General features: G+C 37.8%; 1 protein-coding gene and 1 long non-coding RNA gene across 4 annotated transcripts in view; one reads left to right on the forward strand and one right to left on the reverse strand.

The window, feature by feature from the left end:
- Cdk6 (cyclin dependent kinase 6) overlaps positions 1 to 27687 on the forward strand; it is a 235538-nt gene that overhangs the window by 35599 nt on the left and 172252 nt on the right. The gene's annotated exons all lie outside the window — the stretch shown is intronic.
- On the reverse strand, positions 842 to 27686 carry LOC134474556 (uncharacterized). 2 transcript variants are annotated; one of them, XR_010045397.1, is made up of 4 exons: positions 27515 to 27686; positions 5348 to 5437; positions 4064 to 4261; positions 842 to 2344 (listed from the first exon to the last, which is right to left on the reverse strand). It is a non-coding gene; the product is annotated as an uncharacterized LOC134474556 (long non-coding RNA). The 2 variants fall into 2 exon arrangements; XR_010045396.1 differs by lacking the exon at positions 27515 to 27686 and adding an exon at positions 7278 to 7522.

Below are 27687 nucleotides of genomic sequence, written 5' to 3' on the forward strand. Positions count from 1 at the left end.
TGACAGACTGTGTAAACTATTAATTTCATACTTTACACCATAGGAGCACAGTCTATAGTTATATAACAAAACTGATTGTAAATCAGGAATTTGTATGCAAAGTGTTTTCCCTTGGCAGAGTGGTTTTACCCTGTGGTGAAATTTAGGGAGGATAGTGTATAAAACAAAGATAATTGGCAAGAAAGTATAAGTAAGGCTAGCAGAAAAAGGATGATCATGCAAGGTTTGGGAAACTAGAGAAGAGACTAGAAAAGAAAGAATGAAAATATGTTTGAGGAATTATCTGAGTTGGGTTTTTCTGTTGGGGGATGGGATTAGTTTTCTGTAGTTGGAGTTCTCCTCAGCCCTTGAGAAAAGAAACAAGAACAAAAATAGAAATAAAAAAGGAAAATGAAGAAAAAAAAGAAAAGAAAAATAAGACAAAAATTTTGAGAGAAAGGGGCTAGTTATTGAGTCTTAGTTGCCAAGCTGGTTGCTGGTCCCGTAGAGGCCTCAGCCACCTATTGATCTGTACTGTTATTACTTCAGGTTTTTCAAACCATTAGTCTCACCTGTCCATCTTGTGTACCTTTGTTAGGATCCTACCACGTCATTGGTGTTCCTTCTGGTCTCTGAGTCTTCCCAAGCTGCTCACCTCAATGGTAGCAGTATTGAGGGGAGGGTTCTCTATCTGCATTGTTTCTTAGAAACTTTAAAAACATCTTTTTCTAGGTATAGTTCCAGTGTTTAAAGAAAGAAGAGAATTTCTGTTATAAGTAAATTTGTCACCATTCTCTCAACAAAATGGTGACATTTATAGCCAATTTGAGAATGTCACTGTTAGCTAATTTTGAAAATTTTGTCCATTTTCTCTTATACACTTATTATTGAATATAGAGAAAATATTCTATTTATATGATTAATGCTTTTTATCTTATGGTAGATGCTTCCGGATCTGAGATATTTTCTGTTTGTAAAAGTGAAACACTTTTGGGAACTTTATTGCCATTTAGTAAGTATTGAGCTTAGAACAAAATGATGAAACTTTCCCATTTGGTGGATGGAAAATTAAATGGAGACTTGATAATTCTCTCCTTTCTCATTCTTCCAAATGGTAATTTGTATATGTGCAAGGGTGGAGACAAAGACACATCCCAGCTGAACACAGTGCATGTGCTATAATCCAGGGAGGATGAGACAGGAAGACTGCCATCAGTTCGAGGCCAGCCTGGACTACATAGTGAGTTAAGACCAGCCTGGACCACACAGTGAAACCTTGTCTTCAAAAAAAAAAAGAAAAAGAAAAGATATGTCCCAAGAAATAAAACTTGTTTCTGTGGTATCTCTTTTAAAGAGATGAAGTTTGTCCTGGACTATTACGTTTTCCCTGGAATCTAGTCTAAAATATGGGTAATGGGATTACATGAATTGAAAGTGTTTTTCAGATGGACCCAAAGGTGTTAAACAAGTTCAGCTACAGTGTGGATCTCCTTCCCAGAATTAATATTTCTACATTGAAAGGCAGGATGTATAAGAGGTCAAGTTGTTGAGATAGTGCCTTTTGTAACTTTTCATTGAGCAGAGGTTGACTGCACACCTCCTAAATGCAAGGCACTTGGTGTAAGCAGTGTCCACTGTGGGAAGTCAAAATGTGGACTGCTCAGTGAAAGAGCTTTCAGCATGATAAAAGAGAGAATATAAAGTAAAGATAGCCTTTATTCCAAGGATGTGGAGAGAACTCCATGACTGCTGGTGGCCTGGCTTTCTCAGGCTGTAAGATGGGGCATGGAATATACATACAACCTCTGACCAGGGGTGGTGCTTAGGGTGGGCATTGATGAGGCACGAGGAGCTGATTGGAGTTTTCTTCATGCACCAACAGGAAGGGGAGTGCAATTAAGGCTGAAGAAGAAGCAGGAAGTGGTAGGCATTCCTACTGCCACATTAGATCACTGCCATAATTTCTACTAAGGCAAGAACCTTTCATTCCCATCTTGGTATTGTTAGGAAAAGGGTGAAGTCTCTTGCTTATTACTTCCTGTTGAAGCAAGATTGGTATAAGCAGTCTTCAGCAGCAAGTCTGAGTAGATCAATCAGCAATGAATCCTGTGGTGATGAGATCTCCTATGAGGGCAGGGAGTTAGAGGATGGCTTACCCGCTCTCTGGCAGCTAAGACAGTCGCTCTTCCAATGGCCCTTGAGATTGCAATAGGGGCAAGGCCCAGAAGAACACTGGGGTTGGGACACTCTTCCTGTATTGTGGTTTAGAAAGGTTGATGGGACAATGGTTGATGCCCATGTAGAAGCTGGTGCCAGGTGTTTTAGCCAGGGCAACTTCATGATTGGTGAATGCCCACATCTTAGACTGGAAAAAACAAAGAGACAAGGTGCTATGAGGAGGCAGGCCACTATCATATTTAAGGACCCAGGGGAGGTAGAAGGAAAGGTGTCTTTGATATAAATATGTTTTTCCATCAGGACCACAGTGAGGTAGAATTCTGAAAATAAGTGTGAGGTTAAGAGGAGTAAAATTATGAGAGGTGATTATTTTTTTATCTGAAGGGGTAACAGTTAAAAATGTAGGTAGGTAGGCTTGTCTCTGGTCTAGGAGTTGAGCTGGAAAGAATAACGGGTGGGGAGGGCCATGGCTGGGTCACTATAAGCGTGATAAGCGCCTAGGCACACAGTTATCTCACGTTTAACTAAACAGCTAAGGGTAGAGAACTAAGACAGTTGTTACACACAACAACATGAACAACATGATTTTACACATGACGTAGGAGTCTTTAGGAAAGACCGTCAAGAGTCCTGCGGTAAAAAATAATTAATTAACATAAGGGATTAGGAACCAAATTGGATAACAAAACATGACTTAGCCTGATTGTTGTAGCTGTGAGGCCTTGGTGAGACGGAGACAGGTGGGAGATAGAAGATGAGAAGGTTGGGAGGGCACCACTTAGCTTGAGTGATGTGGAACCAGGATGGCCGTCTAGCAACTTAACCGCTATTGGGATTGCCAAGAAGACCAGGTAGGGGCTGCTCCACCTTGGTTGTAATCCTTGGGATGATTTTCTGTAACAGGATGTTAGTAAGTATATCAACAGTCTCCCTAGTTGTGGGAAAGGCTTTTATTTATCATGAAAAAGTACAAACAAAGGTGAGAAAATATTTGAGAGATTTGTGGCAGAGCATGTGTGTAAAATCTACCTGCCAGTCCTAACCAGGGTTGTGTCCACAAAATTGATGAATAGGAAAGGAAGGAGGTTGGTACTATGTGTCCCTGAGGAAAGGTTTTACTATAGAGATGACAGGTGTAAGTTGTTGAGACCTCAGAGTGTCTGGGTCAGTGTGCATAAACACAAAGTAATTGAAAAGGCATTTTTAAGATATATGACTGCAAAGTGAGTGGTGGAGGGAGGGAAATGAGAGAGCACGGTATGTATAAGGGTTTGGCACCACTGGGTGGATTGGAGTAATGGCATTACTGATTACCCCAAGGTCCTGCTAGATGATAAGACCCATCAGGCTTGAGTACTGAGAGAATGGGAGTATTACAGGGTGAATGGGTAGGTTTGAGAAAACCATTGTTTAAAAGGCACTTAATTACAGGTTTAAGTCCCTGTAACAAATGTTTGGGAGCTGTGGGATATTGGAAAATGCAAGAAAAAATCAAAGGATCCCTGAGATGAGTTAAAATAGGCATGGCATGGGTAGCATAGGTGGGATTGGAGGTATCTCAAACTATGGGGTTGACCAAAGAAGGGAGTCTGGAACCTGCATAGAATAGTCCCTGTCTGTAAAGGCTATATACGTTGGCTGTCAGCACCCACTACAGAGTGAACTTAATATAGCGGCCTGAAAACTCAGGAAGAACACTATATATGGCCTCTGTGTCCTCAAGTATAGAGAATGTCTTATCTGAGACCTCCAGTGGGACTTGGAGCTCTGAGAAGAATTTCTTAATGGAGGACTGTGGACTCTGAGCCCCATCAGTCTTCAGCAGCAAGTCCAAGTAGATCAATCAGTGATGAATCTGGTGATGATAAGATCTCCTATGAGGGCAGGGAGTTAGAGGATGGCTTACCCACTCTCTGGTGGCTAGGACAGTCGCTCTTCCAGTGGCCCTTGAGATTGCAATAGGGGCAAGGCCCAGAAGAATGCTGGGTTTGAGACACTGTCTTTCCCAATGTTCGTTCTTGTACTTGAAGCATGGTCCAGGAGGGGCTCAGGCAGCTCTCCATCTTGTGTCGATTTACCTGTCTCAGAGCTCCAAGTGTCACTGCTAAAAGATCAAATTGTTATTTTCCCTTTTGATTTTTATCTCTGTTGTTCAAAACATGAAAAGTGATATTAAGAAGGTTTCCCTGTGGGGTTTGAGGGTCAAGTTTAGCCTTTTGTCTTGGGATCTGGCCCACAGTGGAACGTATCTGTCTCCTCCATAATCACAAGACATCTGGTTTTTATCTTGGGTAGATGTTCAGCTTTAAGTCCAAAGGAGACAAAGTGTGCAGGAGTCAAATAATAGAATCAACAGGGTATTTATGATTAAAACTTTAGTAATAGCTTCCCATAAGGAAGATAAGGATAAGATCCAAAGAATTTTAGAAATTGACATGTCATTTGTAATTACATACATTTAGGTTTTATAATTGTATAAGTATCTCTTGTGCTGTTAGGATGTCCAATGCCATCTGATTTTTGGAGCATGGCCTGTTATATTAATTTTATCCTTTTATTTAGGAGAGAGATCAGCTGTGGTATCATTTAACACCAATTGAGTATAGTTAATTATGGCCCCAGTATGCATCATATAACCTTTTTTTTGGAAAAGATTTGGTGGATCCCAGCAACAAGAATCCAAAAGGAATTTATAATTATCTTAATTTTATTTGTTGAACATCCAGAAGATTGTTAATAGTACAGAGCAGTAGAGGCAATAAGCTTAACATAGAACATTAAATGGAACTATTATTTTCTATTAACCATTGATGGTTTAACATTTGTGACATTGAAATTTGTGACACTGTTTGGACTGCTGACTATTTAAGCATCTCTAAGCATAACATATATATTATATAAATTTTTGTTTAAAAATTATCATTTGACTGGTGACCTCGTGTTGGTCTGACCTGAATCTCCTGGCCGAACACAAGAAAAAGGCAGATGTCTGGATCTGAAAGAAAACACTTGTCATCATAAACAATCGCAATTTTATATTTGAAGGCATGAATACACCATCAGATCAGCAATAATGCATTGTGTTAGTTATATGAACTTTAGTTGAGGTGTCTCCCATAAGACTGTGGTGATTATTGGGGCCTCCAATTAATGAACAAGAGCTGGTTAAAGTTACCAGGTGGTCACTTACTTATTTATCAATTGAAGTCCTGTCCAATGTCTCCTCACTCCAAGGGATTTTGTTTAACCAATTTTAGCATCATTTTGACCAGCTGGCAACCTAGGTGGAAGCATGTTTTTTTAAATCTATAACTCAAATAAACCTTGATTTTTTTTTTTTTTTGTCTTTTTCGTTTTTATCGGTACCAGGGATCGAATTCACGACTGCGTGCTTGCAAGGCAGACCCTTATGCCGCTGAGCTAAATCCCCAGCCCCATAAACCTTGATTAAATGATCTAAAAATGTAAAAGAGGAGGAAAAATTGTTGAGCTCAAATAAAAGATACAGCTGCTTATAGAGCAGGCAAACGTCAGATATATACTGACAATCATCTTGTAAAATCAAAGTACACTCAAATATATTTGGCCAATTTGAACTATAATAAACAGACTAGTGTGAACCTTTTTGTAGAGATCTCTTGAAATAAGAATACTAGAAAAGGGACCTAATTTATGGCTAATCTGAGATAGCTTACGAAGGAAAAAAGGAACATAAATATTAGCTAATCCCTCAGGAATGGGGCCAGCCTGTTCCCAAAGCAGGAATAGAGAATAAGGCTGACAAGTCTGTGGCCACGGACCAGCCAAACATCCAGCAGGCATGTGTGGGCAATTACCTGATGATTGGCTATAAAACGGCCACTCATCACCATATGGCAAGGAAACGCAGAGCTGTTGATGGGTCACTGTGTGATGCACAGCAGCCTAGCTACTGCCAGTAACACAGTGAGGGGGGCGTACGATGGTGGCTGGTCATAATGTGACCCGTGGCTGGATAACTGCTGCTAATCGCACAAGGGGCCACAAGGGGGCGGTTATTGACCTTTAGACCCATCTCGAGATGGCAGCTGTCCTCCATGCAAGCTGCAGCAACATGGCTACTGGCAGCCATGTGGCCTGCCAGAAGACTGGAACACCCAACACTACATATGGTGAGCCAATGGAGAAAATGACGGCAGAGGGGAAGGGGACAAAGAACCCCCAGATGGAACCTCAGAGAGCTTGGGTTGGGGGGAATGAGAAGTTGGAGACTAGGGAGAGACACAGGGAAGGACTAGAAGCCACTGTGGCTGAGGAATGGAGACGAGAGGACGGCACAGGGAGTAAAGAAACCTCAGGCTGAGAAGGCTGTGGGGTTTGGTATGAGAGATACAGGGGAGTTCTAAAGACAGGAGACATGTCCTCTAAAGGGGTCCAGTGCGGAGGGAGGGAGAGATCCTAGAGGAGCAGAGTGAGCCAGAAGTGTTCGAGCCATCAAAGAAAAAGAGTGAGAGAAGGACACGTCCTTAAAGTGAAAAAGGCCTAAAGATGAAGAGTTGCCACCATTGTGACAAAAGCATAAATAAAAGATCAGCTTTTTGGTTTTTTATAGCATTTTAGAGGCCTAGAGCACCAAGGTTATGAACCAGGCACCCGAGGGGTGTGTTTTTCAGAGGACAGGAAGTGGTCCCCATGACAGAATAATAAGTGAGCTGAGAGAACAGCTTCGCCTCGGGACATAAGAGCTTTAGCTGTCTCCCAAGGGACATGGAAGCAGTCCTGAGTCACACTTAACAAAAGAGATTGTCGGGGGCTGGGGATTTAGCTCAGCGGCATAAGCGCCTGCCTTGCAAGCAGGCAGTCGTGAGTTTGATCCCTGGTACCAATAAAAAGGAAAAAGACAAAAAAAAAAAAAAAAAAAAGAGATTGTCACCTATTTTGACAGTGTGACTCGGAAAGTCCCAACACCCATTCTCAGTGGGGTCATCTAAGAGTGTGGGGCCCAGGGAACAAAAATATCAGTCCTGCCTTAAGCCGTACGCCCTCAGGAGAGCGAAAACTGGCATCCCTGTTTGGGACCGGCAGAATGGGTTTTCTGTGGCAAGCTTGCTAAGGAACAGAATGGACTGACGGTGGCTCACCTGTTAGGAGTGAGAAAGGTAGCTGTTAGCGGCAGCAAGTAAACAGTCCCAGAGGAAGAAAAAGGTGGTTCTTAGGGGGGCTCAAACTGGGAGGGATTCCCAGGAGCCACTCACTCTGCCATCCGAGGCACACGGGCACCATTATGAAAGAGTTTTCTGCGTGATAAAAGAGAACATAAAGTAAAAATAGCCTTTATTCCTAAAGGCGTAGAGAGAACTCCGTGACTGCTGGCAGCCTGGCTTTCTCTGTCTGGAACCTGGCGCATGGAATGTACATACAATCTCTGATGGGGGTGGCGCTTCCGGAGGCATTGATGAGGTGCGAGGAGCTGATTGGAGTTTTCTTCGCTCGGCTCGCAAACGGGAAGGGGAGTTGCAGCGAAGGCTGAGAAAGAAGCAGGAAGGCTTTGGCCTTCCACCGCCTTAGACCACCACCGTAATTTCTACTAAGGCAAGAACCTTTCCCTCAGGTCCTGCTTTTAGTAAATTCATGAGTGACAGAGACAGAGAGAGACCTATGCAAACTACTGAAATACAAAGACTAAAACCGCATCATTCAGAGATATACCTACAATTCTCGGCCAGTTCAGAAGAAAAAATTGAGTGCAACTTGCTGGAGCAGGGAAGATAGGCTTCACAGAGGTAATGAAAGATGTGAAGCAACCCCACAGGTATAGATGAATGACATGACCGTAACAGAGGAGGCCAAAGTGTTAAATCCACCAAAAAGAAAGGGAGAGAACAGAGATATATCCAAGAGATGGGGTCAGAATAACAGTGGAGGGACAGCTATCTTGAAATGGGAATCTAGAGAGAGCCAAACTAGGAGATGGAACATTCACTGGAGAGAGGGAAAAAAAAAAAAAAAACACCAGTGGCCTAAATTAGGCTTTTACCTTTGAAATGAGAGGAAATGTTCAATACGAGAAATGGCTGAGTGCAAGCATTGGCCAATTTTGGTAACTTGTTAGGTGTGTGGCTGAACAGAGCCACAGAGTCAGGAAGATCTATCATGGTGCACTACTCTTACAGAAAAAAGAGCAGGTTTGATTGAATCACAATAAACTCATATTTGAATATGTTCAATTATATATGTTTTCAAGAAAAGCCAAGGCAGACTTGTAGCTGACGCACAGGAATTTGAGGGCTTAACAGAGATTTCTGGAAAACCTGTGACATTCTTAAAGGGGTACATAGAGATCTTTTTGAGTCCCACATTATTGATAACACTGTTTTATATCATTTGTCCCATAATAAGAAATAAGAAAGAAGCCACACGTGTCCCATGTGAATACTAAGCACTTGACTAGGCTCTGTCATCAGCAAAGTAATACATTCACACGCACCAGCTTTCATAGCACATGTGGTTCACAGTGTGTATTAGACACAATCACAGTCTATTTGTGGTTACTGCCAAAGTAAACCCTATTCCTTAAATAAATGAATGAGCAAGACCTTTTACATGTTGAGAAAAAAGATCAAATTGAATATAAAGCTTGATACTACCAACATTTAGGATTGAAGGAGAAAGTTAACAAAGGAAGAGAGAGACAACAGAGATTGAGGAAGAAATAGAAGCCAATCCTCAGGAAGCTGTGAAGGGAGAATTGTCAGGAGGAGGCATCATACTGAGGCATGTAAGGTGTTGCCAAGACACTGAAGAGATGGAAAGCTGCATTCAATAGGGGGGAGTTACTGCTGTCATTCGCCACAGTACTGCTGAGAGACAGATCGTGCCAGAAGAGAGAGAGGGGGAAGATAACTGAAGTATTGAGAAAGTGTAGCACAAAATAGATGATAATATAAGTTGGGGGAATGGAATATGGCTAGTAGAATGACAGTCAGGTTGAGTTAAAATTGTTTTTGTTACACAGAGATTTTGTTACACAGAGGTCACATGAGTGTAAGAAAGAGCCAGGTAGAGAATGGGAAGGAGTAAACAGAATTGAATATTCAGCAGAGGGTGGAGGGCACCATTCAAGATGGAGAGAACACTTTCATATACATCATAGGAAACAGAATATTTGTAGAAGTGGAAAATGACATTTTCTTTAAAAAAATTTTTTTGAGGTAAGTAAAGAATTGACAACTCTAGGCTAAAATAAGTACCTGGAATTGAGTAGGGGTGCTAGATGTTAAAGCCAAGGAAATGAACTGGGGAGTGGCTCTCTTGAGAGACTTGAACATGTAAATGAATCTGAAACGTTCTATATCCTTGAAGTCCCTTAGCTCCAAAGAGAGTCTTCCTCATTCATCAAAAAAGCAGAACTTTATAGAGTGCTAATGAATATCTGAAATGTTCTATACCCTTGAAGTCCTTAGCTCCAAAGGGAGTCTTCCTCATTCATCAAGAAAGCAGAACTTTATAGAGTGCTAATGACATGCATTAAGGGAAGCCTAACATACAAAAAATAAAAATAGCTCTAATACATAAAATAAAAACTAAAAATTTAGAGATTGTATCATCTTTATCTTACAGCTAACATGTCTCCAAGTCCAAAAGTGAGTCATTCTTCCTTAGCAACCCTACAGCATATAGGTTATTTTATCTGAATGTAATTTCCTTGTTTTGTATTCTTATTATTTAGAAGCTCTCTGTGTATACACACATAACTTACTGGTGTATTAGTTCAGCAGATTAGGTATGTAGACAATTAAAATGCTACAGTGACATATTTTGTAAAAATTAAAAGCCCTTTTGTGCAGCGAATCTGTAAAAATCATTGTGTTCAACTGGACTCAGTAGAAGTTGGGCAAACTGTCTCCAGAACACAGCTATGATTTGTTGAATTCCTCTTTCATCAGAATGTTAACTTAGAGTTGAAATGCAAAGAAAAAATTATTACATCACTTTCATATTTGACATTTAAAGTAATTTCATTAGACCATTCAGCAACGAATTATTGAAAATTGTTCTACTGTAAACAGTTTTTTCCATGATCTTTCTTTAAATTAGAAACAAGTTGCCATTCCCTTGGAAGAAGATAAATGTATTGTGTGCTAAAATATACAAAGATTTTTGTCCCTGTATTTCTCTGCATTTTATTAATGAATGCTTTTTGTTTAGTCTTACATCTAATAATTGGAACAAATTTGAATTTTGAATATCTAAAGCCAGGGCCTAATTCTCTTTAACAGCATCGACAGTATTCATTTGTAAAGTCAAGCCATCATTCAGGACAAGTCATTTTCAATCTTGTTTTCACCCTAGCACACTTGAGAAAGGAAGTAGACCCATCAGTTGTAGTGACTTCCCCAGAACGGTAATTCCAGCACTTCTAGAGTGGATGGTTTTGCTCTCTGGGGTTATCTCCAAAGGTGGTACATCTAAGGTGTCCAGGTACCCTCTGTGGTCTGGCTGACTCACAGTAGAGGATGAGTTAGTGTTGGCTAAGTTCCCTACAGGAGATTTTGATATTACTATAGATTATTATCCTCTAGCCTAATTTCCTATCCTATAGTGAAGTATATAACCAAAACAGTTGTTATAAAATAATCTAAAAATTATCCTTTTTCTAAAAGTACTCATTTTGCTGTCCAAAGACATAACTCTTTAAAAGTGCTGACAAACCTGGATAAATACGTCCTAAGCATTGACTTTATTCATATAGTATAAAAATTGAAGGAGTTCAAAGTCAGAATGCAGAAAGACTGTTAACGGTGTGAAGAAAGGTGTGTTTGAAGATCAGGTTTGCCTATTTAGGAGAAAGAATGATGGCCGGCTGCCCATAGACAGGGAGCCAGGTCTTCAGTGTGGTTGGCATGTCCCAGGATCCACTTGGCATTAAAGCCTGGAAGCCCAAATTCATCCCTCTACTTAGAGGGATGGCGCAACTGAGATAACGGTCTCCTACCAACCTCACAAGAAGCTGAGGATTGAACCAAAATGTTAATTGTATTCTTTTTCTGTAAAAGCTGAACTTTTCAAGAGTACTTGGATCTGCCAACCAAAGCATTGTCTTCCTTGCATATTTAATAATAGGAAAGCCAGATTATAGTAGGGTGTTTGTCTTTGTGATTGTAGGTCCCACAAGGGGAGTTACAAATAATCTTAATAGCCGATAGCCTCCGAGTGTGGTGCCTCATGCATACATTTGCACTTTAGAGAAAGAAATTGTATTTGTCACACAAAGTCCTTCATCTATGACAGACCCTAGCTGCACTGCCAAATTGTCGTTCTACAGTTTGTTTTTATGTGGCTAAAGTACAGGCTTTTTGTAAAAGTGCAGTTTGATGGGTCCCATTGTGTGGTCACTTGCCTTTGCATCCTTCTCCATTAGATTTGGGTGACTGTAGTCTCTTGAACTTTTTCTCCTAGTCACTCATCCTCATCACTTGCCATTCATTTTCTCAGTTTTGATCTTAGACTTGATCCTTCAGTTTGGTTCAGGGGCTAACATTTTTATCTTTCTGGTGTCACATTTGTGTCTGTTCATTGAAGTAAGTTCCAGTAAACTAAAAACTAACCTAGAGGTACCTTCTTGGCACATCGTTTAATAGTAGTATATATATTTTCAAAGTTTAGTTAGTATTTAGAGTTCCCTATGAATCTATGGTAGAACTGATTTTAAAACACAACTGTTATACTCTGAGGTTTTAAACTTTGATAGACCACTTTCTGTTGAATATATGTATCTCATTTCAATAAATTTATGTATAGTTGAGGAAATGCCTTACTCTTACTGAGTTTTCCTTTAAGAAACTGTTATACGTCTGAAAGAGAAATGCATTGTACACTTGAAAAACACAGGTGAAAAAGAAGGCAGACACAATGTTTAAATAACTGTCCATTTAGCAATTATGAAAGTTTCCTCAAATTATCATTTAAGAGTGTTTCAGTACACAAAAGAGAGATGTATATACTATCTGGTTGATTATCACTTTAGATCTTGAAATAAGTCAATAAAAATTGATCTCATGGAGTTTTCCTTGTTACCTAATCCTTTTGTCAAAGAAAGATGAACCAAGTTTGCATTTTAAAAAATTTTACTTCTAACAAAATAATTTACTCCAAGAGGGTAGTGATTAAATATGCACATCTATAACTTTTAAAAATTTACATAAATATACTTATTATTGAGCTTGTATTTTTCAAAAGTTATTGTTTTTTCACCCTTTCCCAAATTGAAAAATTTTAAGTAAAGTTCTTCTTTTTGAGATGGGTGGATATTTTCTTTTTCAAGTGAATTTTAGCTGCCAGTGAGAGGAGTTGACTTTGTAGTGTTTTGTTTGTTTGTTTTGTTTTGTTTTGTTTTTTTCTTTTCTTTTTGGTACCAGTGATAGAACTCATGACCTATGCTTGCCAGGCAGGCGCTTGTGCCACTGAGCTAAATCCCTGGCCTAGATATTGAGGATTTGTTGGTTTTGGTTTTGGTTTTTGGCCTTTGTTTTTTGTTTGTTTGTTGTTATTGTTGTTTTCGGCCTTTATTTTTTATTGGAAAACCCTGCTCTGTGCAAACAGTTTTCTTCTCAGTTTCGGAGCCGTTTGTACTCGCAGAACTCCTTTGTGTAAGGCAAGGGGGATGGTTTTAGTAGAATGGCATCCCTTGAACAGCTGAAAAACACTAGTAGTTGATAGCTGTCACCAGCAGAAACATACCTATAAGCTAATACTTAGATCTAATCTTTGTGTGCACTAATTCCATATGCTTAGTGTTAAAGTCTGTAAAACTTGAACAGAAGAAAAACTAGTTAAATTGAAGTTTCTGAAGGACCTTTAAATACAGATGGGCCTACTGGTATATGCAGATTTTGACTTAGGAGAAGCAGTGTGATTGAATGTGTACCGTGACACAAGTCAGTTCTCTTCTGTTGTCTCAACAGTGTCTTAAGCACAGATTGGGGTGAGGCCTACCAAGGATGTGATTTAGGGTATTAATTTTTCTTTCAGGAAGTCTGCTGTAGTTCCTTGGATTTTTTTCAGAGTGCTGGAAGAGTAAAACACATGTCGTTCTAAAACACTTTGTGACCTAGTTTGGGTCTGCGTATACTTTTGTACTGGCAAGATCCACAGAGAGGATTTAGTTTTCACCCTCACAGCTAAATGAACTCAAATGTATATTGAATGTAAATTGCTTTGAAGACTGTGGAGCACAAGCTAATAGATTCTGGACCTTGTTTTTCCTTTCATGAGCCAGACATTCCTTGGATTTAAGGATAGGTTTAAATTAAAGAGTAGCAAATTGCTTCCCTCTTTGGAAATAAGCAGAATCACCCTTCTGATAATAAAATGTTTCTTTAACATGTCAAGACAGTTGCTGAGGAAAGAAATTATGAAGGAAAATGGGGATAGCTTATTCAGAGACTCTTTAGGAAGTGAAATATGTCTTATAAAAGGACAGTTGCCTTATATCATGTGACTTGAGCATAATGAGACACAGGGGAAAACAAAAGAAGTCTTACTAGGACTTACATGACCAAATAAACTTTGTCTCGTGGGAGGCAGTCCAGTTTTTTTTCCTCTACCCTAATTGTGCAAAACATTTTCGGACTTTTCTGGTATTGCCCTCACAACTGTTTCACTAGCCAAGCCAGAAAATCAACATCTTTACTTTATTATCACACCTCTTTTTGGACCCAAAAGAGTATTACTCAGCCTGGTCCCTTCCCCCAACTTATCACAGTTGGCTCAGGCTGTTTCCAAAAGTACAGTGCACTTATATGACAATTTAATGTTTTTATTCATTTATTCATTCAGCAGTTGTGGCCAAGTGCCTCCCACAAGGTATGTTGTGGTAATGAAGAGTCCTGGCTCTGGCGGTGGGAAAATGGAACGGAAATCAGTATCGTAGAGAACCTTCACCCTAGGCAGAATCTTTGCTAATCAGTAGGAAGTCACCATGTGAACAGAGAGAAAAAGAGCTTTCTAGACAGAGATAATAGCTTGTATCAGGGCTCAGCGCAAGAACCAGAAGCTACAAGTGTTTCAGGATGGATTAAAAAAAAATAGCTAAAGGATGAGGATGGAGTGATAAGGGCAAGATTGGTCATCGTCAGTTTCTTTCAACTTGTTTATAATTTTCAGTATTTGTTGCATTTATACTGAAGTTTTTTCCTGGCTTTGGTGCTATTTAAAATGAAATTATTTTAATTCTCTTGATTTTTTTCTTCATATGTATGATACCATTTTCTTATGTTGTGTTCTTGCCCACCTTTCTGGTTCATCCAGAGAGTCTCCTCATGTTTCTGTTATTGTAGCCTCCAAGGCTCTGTCTCACCTGAATGCGGGTAACGTCCTAAACTGTCACTTGATCTGTGCCCAGAGCTCTAAGTATGTGTTTACAGTCATTGCTGGACGTTAGTGCTCAACTGCCATGAACATCACACATTAATCTATGTCTGAGTAAACTTATTAAGTAATCCTTAAATCTTGTTTTGTTTTTGTTTTTTCTCTTCTCCTTACCTGAAAGTCATGCCATTACATACCTGCTGCCTAAACCGGAAGTTGGAAAATCGTTCTAAACTTCTTACTCCTTTCCCCTCTTTTAACCTGACATATCACCGAATTTTCTGCATCCCACCTTCTGTCAGTTGGTTTGGATCAAGAACTTTTAAAAGTATGTAATTTTTTATAGTATATAATTTTTTAATTAAAAAACAGTGTATACATTTGATTTTTACAGTACCACTTTTAGAAATTTATTGTAAGGTAATAATCAGTGTTCAAAGAACAAGGAAATGGCTTAAGTTGCATGTAAAACATAATACAAATTTTAAAATGAAGATAGATTTGTGAGAGCAATTGATACCTTGTTAAATTTTTAAATTGCTAAATATTATGCAATGTGTGATTTAATTTTTGCTTAACAGTAGAAGAAAATAAACTCAGGAGAACAGATAGCTTGTCTCACTGAACTTGATGAAGATGTAGGCACCTAGCAAATATCTGTCGTGTGGTTCTCTCCATTGGCTTCTCTCTGTCCATACATACTTGGGCTACTTGTTTTCAGCTAGTATTTTCAAGTGGCAAATCTTCCCATCGCATTGTACACTGCAAAATCTTTTGATTCTTCCCAGGGCCTGTAAGATCACTTCTAGTCTTTAGCTTAGATCACCAAACCATTTATAATTTTGTTTCTGTGTACTTTTCCAGCTCTTCACTTGCGATTTTCCAAAATAATCACCAAGTCATGCCAATCTATCCACAATTCCCCAAATACATGAGTTTTTCTGCATACCTACATACCTTTGGACCTACTTTTCCCCTTCTTGCCACGACCATGCCAAACTTCTTTGTTTATATGGCAAATTCCAGACTGTCCTCTGAGACTCAGCTCCTTGCCGTAGGGTTGAATGCCTCTTTTTCAGGGCCTCCGGCAGTTCTCAAACCCTGACTGTATGTGGGGTGGGTGTCCCTGTAGGTCTGGGGAATTAATGAGGGCAGAGACAATGTATTCTTCTGGCTTCGGCTATCACGGTGCTGCTGAGCCAACTTCTGTATATCTTAATCTCAGCACTTCCCGATGTTGGTCTGAGGCCTAGTACCGATTTTCCATCATCTATGATGTAGTCAGAAAAACAGCCTCTGTAGTGAATTTTGGGAGAAGCTAAATGTATTCACATATGGGGTGTTAAATGTACTTTCCCTAATGAAATAGTGGTGATGTAGATGATAGGGTGTCTTTAGTTGACAACTTTCTGTTGGAGCTTTAAAGTTGTTGGAAAGTTTACTGTTCCCTGAAAACCCAAGGTCTGAGAACACTGCTGTATCTCATGGGGTGGCGGCACCAAGTCCCCAAAGTCAAAAGCCTGTGAGTCATCCTTGGCTGCTTCTTCTTTCCCATCCCTCCACCCCCGCCACATTCAGACACTTAGCAAGTTCTGCCAGTTCAACCTCCTAAATATTTCTGGAATCTGTACTCTCCTCTCCGTCCTTGCTGCCAATTCCTTAGGACAGGCCCTCTTTATTTTCCCTGTGTTACTGCAACAGCAGTCTCCTTTCTGGTTTTCTTGCCACTTTCCTCTCTTATCCATGCTATCAGATTGAACTCTTTGAAAATTGAAACAGAAATACTGGTTTTCTAGAGGATAAAATTTTTTATGGTATATAGGATTTCTCACTGCAGGGGCTTCTTGTAATCTTGGTACTCACGCTTTCGCTTGGGTGAAGTGTCCTTTCTCTACCATTTGGGTAACTCCTGATTATTCTTAGTTATCATTTCCTCTGTTAACATTTTCCTACAGGTCTAGGTTGGATACCCCTCTTTAGCTCTCTTCAAGGACCGTATATATAGTATTCTAACCTGCACACCCCCCTCTCAGCCTTTATAGAGTACTGATACTGTACTTGTCTTTTAATGTCTGTCTTCCCTGCTAACCTCTAATCAAGTTAAATTTTATTTTTTCTTTGATCATGCTACCTATCACACTGAATACAATGCTTAGAAAATAAATAGTTAATGTTAATGTATTTGTTCAGGGTTATGATCACATCTGTAGGGTAGAAGGTCCATGGACTGCAGTGAGAGATGAGTACATGAGTCTTCACAACACAGGGAACTGGGTAAGAATAGCCACAAGGAATGAGCACTCGAACTCATTAAGTGGTAGTAGATAGAGAAATATTTAGGTGCTAGTGTTGGTGGTTGATTGGCTATAAGGGAAAATGTTCAAATCCAGAATTTCTTGAAGGTTTCTGATTTAGAAAGTTGGTTTGGTAGTGATGTGATTGAACAAGGGGAATGAACTTGGTGTCAGACACTTGAAATCGGGGTGTTCAGAATATTGGGTATAGTTGTCCAGTAGATAGCTAGATGAGAGAACTCTACTGGAGAGACAGTTTGGAAATTCATCAGCCTGTAGGTACTCTTGAAAATTTTGACCTTAAAGGCGGTAATTACCTGTTGATGATGACTATGACTGGGGGGTGGGGTTTGCAGGTGCAGTTGCATCATTGGGTGAGAGAATAAAGATATGAATCTGTAGCTCAAAGAGCAGAAAAGAGGTGTGAGGATTTCTAATTGGAATCTTGTTTTTTGTCTTATCTCTGCTCTGTGACTTTGTTCAAATTAGTCTCTGAATCTTAGCTTCTTCTATGTAAAATGAGGATAATAATACATACTTGATATGATTATTGAAGGGATTTGCATATATAAAATAAGTTTGCATATATTAAGTCCCAGATACAATGCCAAGCTCATGATAAGTACTCTTATGTCATAAATTAGAATATTCAAAAAGTATTCTTTAAGATGTGGAGTCAGCTTCAAAACAAGGAATGTCTCATTGGCCACTCTGGAAATTAGTTAACATCTCAAGCTTGTAACAATCTGTTTTGAATCCATGCTAACTTGTCTGTAATAGTATATAAAAGTTTCCCTTCCAAGGGGCTGGGGATTTAGCTCAGCAGCATAAGCGCCTGCCTTGCAAGCAGGCAGTCGTGAGTTCAATCCCTGGTACTGATAAACACGAAAAAGACAAAAAAAAAAAAAAAGTTTCCCTTTTCATGCATGCATTACTGTCATAAATTACATCTTTATGTATTATATGGTCATTAACATAAATTTGTAATTATTGTCATATGCCTTTGTTATTTAAATCATATAGAGAATAGTTCTAAGCCAAAATATAGGAATTTAATAATTACCTCTATTCTTAGATACATTTGTTCTTTATTTCTGCGTAAGCTTTTGAGATACTGTCTCTTGCCCTTTCATTTCAGACTATAGGACTAAATTTAGCATTTTTGTTTGCATAGAAACGTCTTTAAGTTGTTCTCCATTGTTGTAACGTAGTTTTACCAGATACAGAATTCTTGGTTAAGGGTAATTTTCTTCATACCTCCAAAATTAAACTACTGCCTTCTGCCCTCTATAGTTTCTCATAAAAAGTTGGCTGTTAAGCTTAAGGATCCATTGTATGTGATAGTTTTTTTTTTTTTTTTTATGTCACTGCTTTCAAGAATCTCTCCTTGTTTTTTGTCTTTGAATAATTTTATTATAATGTGCCTAGGTAGATGTGATCTTTTTTTGTCTTAAACACATGTACCTAGGATACATGTAGGATACTTGTACCTAATAAGCCCCAAAATAAATTATCATAATTGTGCTGAATTAAATAACAATTGAATGATATTTATGAAGCATCTATCAGTAGAATATGATTAGGATATAGCGCTTATAAATAAAAAATGTGCATTGCATACTATTAAGAATTACATAAAAATACATAAATAAAATTTTAAAAAAGAGGAAGAATTACATTAAAAACTTTAATGTTTAAAAAGTTTGGCTTCTTAAAATGAGTTGGAATCAGGTATCCAAAATACTAACTAATATGGACTACCCAGTTGCCTAATAGAGTTCCGGTGTAAGATGTTCTGTGGTTCTTTGCAAAAGAACTTGGCTGTGAAGTAGATACGTTGCAACTATGTTTATAAATTCTTACTCTTAGTTTTTGACTACAGTTAAGATCATAATATACTTAGCCTTACCTGAAATATTGCAAAAATAAAATTCAAAAATAAAGTTGACTTTCATAGGTGTAACTATACTTTAATTTTACCAAGTTTTTACACATGAACAAAACAACCCATGCACAGATCTTTGTATTTACTCACAAGGTAAACAGTTTTTTTTTAAAATTTTGACTGTATTGAATTCTAAACTTTTAATGTGTCCTTAAAGTATATTTATAAAATCTACCCTAACTAACACAATAATTCTTGGAAATTTGTTGGAGTAGGAATGCTTTAAAAGCATAAGCTATTAGGTGTTAATTTTTAGGGGCTGGGGATTTAGCTCAGCAGCATAAGCGCCCGCCTTGCAAGCACATGGTCGTGAGTTTGATCCCCAGTACCGATTTAAAAAAAAAAAAAAATTAGAAGGACCTTTTTAAAAAAACATGTTTTAGAGCCGGGCATGGTGGCTCATGGCTGTAATCCCAGCACTCGGGAGGTTGAGGCAGGAGGATCATTGTGAGTTCAAAGCCAGCCTGGGCTACAAAGTGAATTCAAGGCCAGCCTAAACTGCATAGTGAGACCCTGTCTCAAAAAGAAAAAAAAAAAAAACAAAAAAACAAAAAAAAAACCACATGTTTTAATTCCTTGTGCCTTTCTATATTACATAGGACACTGAATTCTTAGTCATGAGACCTGAATATTGTGTTAGTTTTTTTTTTTTGCCTTTTTTCTCTCCCTTCCCTATTTTTTGTCTGTAAAACAACTAACTGTACAGAACTGAGCAGTCTCTAAACTCCCTCAACTTACAAATGTCCATTAATTCTTCACCACAGGATTTTTCTTTGCTTGTAAAATAAATATTAGCATAATTTGAAGGCTTTATGAACTATCATTATTTCTTTTTTCATTTCATGGTAATTCTGTTAGCTTTTGAACTTTTATCCAGGTTCCAGAAAAATAGTATCATTTTCCCCTTTTCCTTTTTTATGGTCACTCCGTGTTGGGAGAGTATAGCAAGTTACATGCCTTCAAAGACGAACTCATCACATGCATAGTATTTTCTCTCCTAGAACAAAATTAAGAATTTATGTTGTTTATGCCTTTAATTTTTAAAACTACATTTTCATGATTGATGTTTAGGATTTTCTCATTAACCCAGAGGAGCAGGTTGAAGAAAAAAGTACAAGAGATACGAGGAAAAAAACTTAATTGAGAAAAACAATATTTTACAACTTTTAAAGTAATGATTTTCTTATTAAAAACTAGTATCTTCTCATTGTATAAAGTTCATAAAAACAGCAGAAAAATATTTATAATCCCTACTCAGAGATAACCATGGATAGCATCTTACCCTTTTCTATTGTTTTGTTTATATATGTGGAATCACACTATGCATACTCTATTAAAGGTAAATTTTCTTTGAACAGTATATGGTGAAGCCTTTGTGTGTTTAATATATGGATACGTGTCATCACTTTAACACATTCCTGCTGGCTTGAATCTCCAGTGACACTTGCATGACTGTCCCATGGGCGGCTTGTACCCCCGGCAGTAAAAATGGATCATCACTTTTATTAGTCTTTTCATTAATAAAATTAATGGAAAGCCTCCTAATAGTACAGTCACACAGGTACCACTGATGGTTCAAGCTGCCTGGGCAGGAAGGCATATAAATTATGAACATGTCATGAGACACATGGTATGTGTGTCATGAACATGTCAAGAGACACATAGTATATATCTCTGTGTGTGTCCAAAAGATACTTTTTTTTAATCAAATGTCATTCCCAGAATGAAACAGGCCTATTTTCACAGACCCTCACAAATACCATGTGGTTTTATTAGTTTAAAAAATGTTTGATGACAATTTAGGCCCAGTTTGAAGGGCTTAATACTGTATCACTGAGTTTTCATATCTCTTTAAGTTACTGCCAAGGTTTAATATATTTTCTTATATTAATGGTCATTTGTGTTTCCTTAAAAGGAATGAACTTCAGTGGCTATTTCTTTAGGAAAAGAACCTTATCATAAGTAGTTGAGTGAATTAGTGCTGGGGTAAATTTACTCCCCTCGTAAGGATGTGATTTTTAAAGGTTTTTGGCTTATCGTGAAGGAAAGCGTGGTTGGTTTTCTCCTCAAACCATGCAGACAGTCTTCTTCACAGACAGCTGCCTAGTTTTGGCTGCTGCCTCGCTTTTCCTCAAGAGAGGCCCAAGCTGGAAAGCAGGGCTTTTACAGGTCAGAAATGGAAAGAGAACTAAATGTTGAAAGTGGTCCAGAATGTTCTGCACTCTATCTGACTCAAGTCTGAGCTGTTCACTGTGCTTTTAAAAATATCACTGGACTCATGTATCCTCGAGATCAGAATATCCTTTTCAAGCTCCGTTGGGTCAACTGCAGTGTGCCATTTTTTGAACTAGTGAAGGGAAGAACATAAAGGGGAGGAAATCTTCAGCTTTTTTTACATTTTTCCTCAAATTTCCTGAATTCCCCACCCAGCATAATGAGTATATATTGAAATTTCAAGATTTACCAAAAACATTTGGAACCTGGCATTCCTGCAGTGCCATCAGCAGTGTGTTTCATTTGTCACACATGGTCTCTACGTCGCTGGCTCTAGACAATGTTCCCTGTAACCCCAGTACTGTGCTACGTACAGAGATGAAATGGAGGAGGTTAGACGGATGCCTTGAGCCAGACTGCCTGATGTCTGATTCCACCTCCACCACTCACTGTCCTCGGGCCTTAGGAGCAGCACTGAACCTGTCTGCTGCTGTTTCTTTGTTTTAAAACAGCTTCCTTGAGTTATAGATTACATGCTTCAAACTTCACCTGTGTAAATACGCACTTCAGTGATTTCTAGGACATGTACTGGTTGTGCAGTCACTATGATCTTAATTTAGAACATATCTTCACGCTAGAAAGAAACTCAGTAACCATTAGCAGTCATTCCTGGTTCATCTGCCTATTCCCACACAATCATTAATCTACTTTCTGTCTCTATGGATATACTTATTTCTGGCATTTCATATAGAGAATCATGTAGCCTTTTGTTACTGGCTTTTACTTACCATTTCTTCAAGGTTTCTCCATGTTGTAGCATGTGTTTGTACTTTTGTTTCTTTTTATTAGCAAATCATATTCCACGATCTGGACATACCGGTAACACTTTATTTTTCCATGTATCAATTGATGTACACCTTCTTGTTTTCACTGTTTTGCTATCATAAATGGCAGTGCAATGAACAGTTACTTACGTGTCAGCTTCTTATGTCTAAAATGAATACTGTATCATAGAGTTGATGTGAGAATTTTTAAAAAATACAGAATTAGTAGATAGTATGCAAATTCATAAGTCTTACCAAATAAATGCAATATGGTATTAGTGTCTGAGTCTTCATTTACCATCTCTTACCAAGCAAAGTTAAGCTTACTCAGTGCCATGCCTTCCTGGTGATATCTCTAAGAATTGTCTCTTCTTTGTTCTGACTTTGTTTGTTTGTTTGAAAAAGGGTAAAACAAACCATAACAAAACACAACAAAGGAGATCAGAAGAAAACAATATAAGTGGCACAGATTTCAAAGCAAGACAACAGGAGATCAACATTGGCTACCATAGTGTCTCTTGTTTTCTTCTAAATAGTTGTCCATATCTTCATACACAATGAATTCATATAAAACAAAATAGTATGAAACTGATCAAAACGGGAAAATGAAGGCATTACAGGCCTTAAAACCCAGACAATAGGAAAATCAACAATGGCTACCGTAATGTCTCTTATTCTCTTCAAAATAGCTGTACATACCTTCATGTGTGGGGAAATTAAATAATACAAAACAGACTAAAACCACGCTAAATAAAGAATAACATCATTACTGGGTTTCACAGCATGACAATAGGAAATCAGTAATGATACCATAATGTCTCTTTTTCTTCAAAGTAGCTATTCATATCATCATGTATAATACAACTGGTTCTCATAAATTGTTTAGAAGTTCTAGGCATGTATAAACCTCTTCAGGTGCATCTATTATTTCTGCATTAGAGGGAAAAGCAAAGCAAAGGAAAACAAATTACTAGAAAAACAAGAAACAAAAAAGACAAATAAATAACAATAGCAACGAGGCCAAAAGCAGTGACGATATAGGCCTTCAAAACAATATGGTAAGAACGTAACTAAGGTTGTTATTTTATGTAGTGATCTTCAAAAGAGTTCCTCAGATCACCAGCACAAACACGCAAAACTGATCCAATCCTATGAATATTAACTATTTGTTCCAAGAGCTAATAGAATTTGTAGCACAATCATCTTAGCTATCTTAACTGTGTTTGTACAAATTTAGATATTTTTTCTTTTCCCTTCCTTTTTTTTTTCCCTCCTTTTCCCTGAGACATTATTTTCCCCTCTTTGGGCAGATTCTTATCCTTTAAAGTATTTATTGAGGATTTTGTATCTTATGTACTCTTACGATTTTGTACACTAGGGAGACAATATGGTATTTACACATGAATGTGATTTATTTCATTAATGAGTATGGTCTCAAGTTGCATTCATTTATCTATAAAAATCTCAATACGACCCTTCTTTATAGCTGCATAGTACTCCATTGTAGAAATATACTATATCTTTTTTATCCATTCCTCAGTCAAGGGTATTTAGGTTGTTTCCAAGATCTGGCTATTGCAAATTGTGCTGCTGTAAACATGGGTGCACATATATCACTGTGATAAGATGTTCTCAGTTATTCTGGGAATATGCCCAGAAGTGGAATAGCTGGGTCAAATGGGACTTCCAATCCCAGCTTTTTGAGGAATCTCCAGACTGACCTCCACAGTGGTTTGCACCAGTCTACACTCCCATCAACAGTGCAGGAGAGTTCCTTTTTCCCCCACATTCTCTCTAGCATTTGTTGTTGGTAGTTTTATTGATCCTGGTCATTCTTTATGGAATGAGATGAAATCTCAGTGTGGTTTTAATTTGCATTTCTCTAATGACCAGTGATGCTGAACATTTTTTCAAATATTTGTTTGCCATTTGTATTTCTTCATCTGAGAACTGTGTATTCATCTCAGATGCCCATTTTTGGATTGGGTCTTTGAATTTCGGGGGTCTGATTTTCTTTTTAATGCCTTATATGTTCTAGACAGAAGTCCATTGTCTGAGGGATAGTTGACTAAGATTTTTCAAAATTCATGGGTTTCCTTTTTACTCTATTGGAGATTTCTTTTGACATACAAAAACTTTTTAATAAGATGAGATCCCAGTTACTGATTCTGTGAAGTATTTCGCATGCAGTTTTTGTTCATGAATTCTCTGATGACTCTTATGTCTTCAAGATTTCTACCTACTTTGTCTTCCAGCAGATTTAGTGTTCATGTTTTAATATTTAGATCTTTGATCCATTTTGACTTTAGCTTAGTACCTGGTGATAGGCATGGGTCTAGTTTTAGTTTTTGGCATCACTTGTTAAAGAGACTATCTTTCTTCCAGTGAATGTGTTTGGCCCCTTTCTGAAAGATAAGGTGGCTGAGTGTGTTTGTAGTTGTAGTTGTATCTTCTAATCTATTCTGTACTCTTAAGGTCTCTTTTTATTCCAGGACCATGCTGATTTTATTACAGTAGCTTTGTAGTATAACTTTAAGTCAGGGATTGCGATGCTTCTTACTTTGCCTTTGTTGCCCAGAATTGCCTTTTCTATTCCAGGTCTTTTCTGCTGACAGATGAATTTTAGGAATGATTTCTCTAGATCTGTGAGGTATGCTAGTGGTGTTTTGATTGGAATAGCATTAAATCTGTATAACAATTTTTGGAAGAATGGCCATTTTCACAATGTTTGTTCTTCCTATCCATGAACAAGGAATGTCTTCCCATTTTCTGAGATCCTCTTAAGTTTCTTTTTTCAAGGTAGTATAATTTTCACTGAATAGATCTTTTACTTCTTTTGTTAGATTAATTCCTAAATATTTCAGTTTTTTGGTTTCTATCATAAAGGGGTGTAGCTTCTTTTATTTCTCTCTCAATGAGTTTGTTGTTTGTGTATAGAAATGCTATTGATTTTTGTATCCAGCTACATTACTGAATTTAGTTATTGTACCTATGAGTCTTTCATTGGAGTTTTGAGGGTCTTCTATGTTGAGTATCATGTCATCTGAAAATAATAATTTAACTTCTTTTTTTCCTATCCTTACTCCTTTCATTTCTCTCACTTGTCTGATTGCTCTGACAAGTTTTTCAGCACTCTATTGAATAGGAGTGGTGATAATGGACATCTTTGTCTTGTTCCTGATTTTAGAGTAAAAGCTTTCAGTTTTTGGTTACTTAACATGATGCTGGCTATTGGTTTGTCATAGATTGCTTTTATCATATTGAGGTAAAGACCATCTATTCCAGTTTTCTGTAGGGTTTTTATGAAGAATGAGTGTTGAATCTTATCAAAATATTTTTTTGCATCTATAGATATAATCATGTGGTTCTTATTTTTGGCTTTATTGATATAGTGGATTATATTTATTGATTTGTGTGTGTAACCATCCCTGCATTCCTGGGATGAAGCCAACTTGATCATGATGTATAATCTTCTTGATGATTTGCTACATTCTGTTTGCTGGTATTTTATTGACAATTTTTGCATCTGTGTTCATTAGGGAGACTGGCTTTTAGTTCTCTTTTTTGGTTTGGTGTTTCTCTGGTTTTAGTATTAGGGTAATACTTGCTTCCAGGAATGAGTTAGGGAGAATTGCTTCCCTTTCAGTTTCATTGATTAGTTTGGGAGAGTGTCATCATTAAGTCTTCCTTGAATTTCTTGTAGAATTCTGGGGTAAATCCATTTGGACCCCGGCTTTTCTTTGTTGGTAAGGTTTTAATTACATTTTCAATTTCATTAACTGAAATAGGGTTATTCAGCAGTTTTACATATTCTTGATCCAGCTTTGGTAGTTCATATGTTTCTAGGAATCTGTCCATATCTTCTGTGTTATCAAATCTATGAAAGCAAAGGTTTTCAAAAGCAGGTATTGATGGTCTTCTGTGTTTTCACAAGACCTTTTCATTCCTTATTGCATGAATTTGAGTTTTTTCCTTCCTTTTTAATATAAGTTTGGCCAGGAGCATATCACTTTTACTTATTCTTTCAAAGTACCTACTCTTTGATTCATTAATTCTTTGTATTGTTTTCTTAGTCTCTATTGCATTGGTTTCTTTTCTGATCTTTATAATTCCCTCCCTTCTGTTGGCTTTGATCTTGACCTGCTCTTGTTTTCTGTATGTTTGAGGTGTAACATCAGATTGTTTATTTGTGTTCATTCTGTTTTCCTGATGTGGGAATTCACAGCAATAAATTTCCCTCTGCGGGCTGCTTTCATTGTATCCCACAGGTTCCAGTAAGTTGTGTTTGTATTTTCACTTGCTTTCAGATATTGTTTAATTTCTTTAATTTCCTCGGTGACCCACTGATTGCTCAGGAGTATATTATTTAATTTCCATTTGTTTGTGGAGTGTTTGTAGTTTCTTTTGTCACTGATTTCTAGTTTCATGGCACTACCCTCCAATAATGTGCATGAAATAATTTGGAATACTTTTGCATTTACTTAAGTGTGTACTATGGGTTAATATATGGTCTATTTTAGAGAATGTCCCCTGTGAAGCTGAGAAGAATGTGTAATCTGTTGTTGTTGGGCGGAACACTCTGTATAGGTCCACTAAGTCTGTTTGTTCACAGGTGTGATTCAGTTCTGTTATTTCTTTGGTGATTTTTTGCCTTGTTGATTTGTCTCTTTGTGTCAATGGAGTGTTAAGGTCTCCCATTGTGACTGTGTTATTGTTTATTTGGTTTTTCATTTCTGTTAATATTAGTTTTGTATAACTGGGTACTCTTGAATTTGATGTGTATATATTTAAGATTGTTGTCTCTTCCTCTTGAAGTTTTCCCCTAACTGGTATGTAGTGACCTTCTTTATCTCTTTGGATCATTCTTTTGTTTAAAGTTCCCATTGTCTGCAAACAGAATAGATACCCCTGCATTTTTGGGGTGGCAAGTTCCTGTTGCATGAAGTATTGCTTTCCATCCTTTGACTTTCAGTCTATGAGTTTCCTTTTGGGTTAGATGGGTTTCCCATATGCAACATTTGATTGGATGTTGTTTTTTGATCCATTCTGCCAGTCCCTTTCTTTTAATTGATGAATTGAGGCCCATTACATTAATGGTTGTAACTGATATATATTGGTTTATTTTTGTCATTTTATCTTTCTCCTGTTGGTTCTTTACCTTTCCCCTCTGTTTAATTGTTTGCATTGCTTAGTAATTTTTTTCCTATGTCTATCTAGGATGTCTTTCAGTATTCTTTGCAGGGTTAGTTTGGTGGTCATGAAGTTCTTCAGCTGTTCTTTGTCATAGAAGTATCTTATTTCTCCATCAATTTTGAATGACAGTTTTGCAGGGTGCATCAATCTGGATTGGAAAATTGTTTTCTTTTAGGATCTGAAATACTTCATCCCATGCTCTTCTTGACTTCATTGTTTGTGTTGAGATGCGTCTGCTGTAATTCTGATAAGTTTTCCTTTATAGGTGATCTGTCTCTTCTCTCTTAACAGCTTTAAATAGTCTATTCTTATGCTGAATTTCTAGAAGTGAATTATTATATATCTCAGTGTAGTTTTATTTTGGTTATGGCTATTTGGAGTTCTATATGCTTCACTTATCTGAATGTCAGTTTCCATTCTCTTGTTTGGGAAATTTTTGGCTATTACTTCTGTAGATAGTTGTCTTAGTCACTTTTTACTCGTCACTGAGACAAAATACCTGAAGCCCAAAGTTGGGAAAGGAAAGGTTTATTTCTTACAGTTTTTGGAGGTTTCAGTCCACACTCAGTTGGCTCCAAGACAGGCGGGCATGGCTGGGCTGCATTTCATGGTGGCTGCAAACAGCAAAACAGGAACCAGCAAAGAGCAAGATACACCTTCTTCCTGCCATTACATCACATGCTGGCTCCACCCCTTTGTGGGTGAAGCACTG

This window comes from Cavia porcellus, unplaced genomic scaffold (genome assembly GCF_034190915.1).
Source record: "Cavia porcellus strain 051 isolate PalLab524CR breed Dunkin Hartley unplaced genomic scaffold, mCavPor4.1 scaffold_2, whole genome shotgun sequence".
Lineage (NCBI taxonomy): Eukaryota > Metazoa > Chordata > Mammalia > Rodentia > Caviidae > Cavia > Cavia porcellus.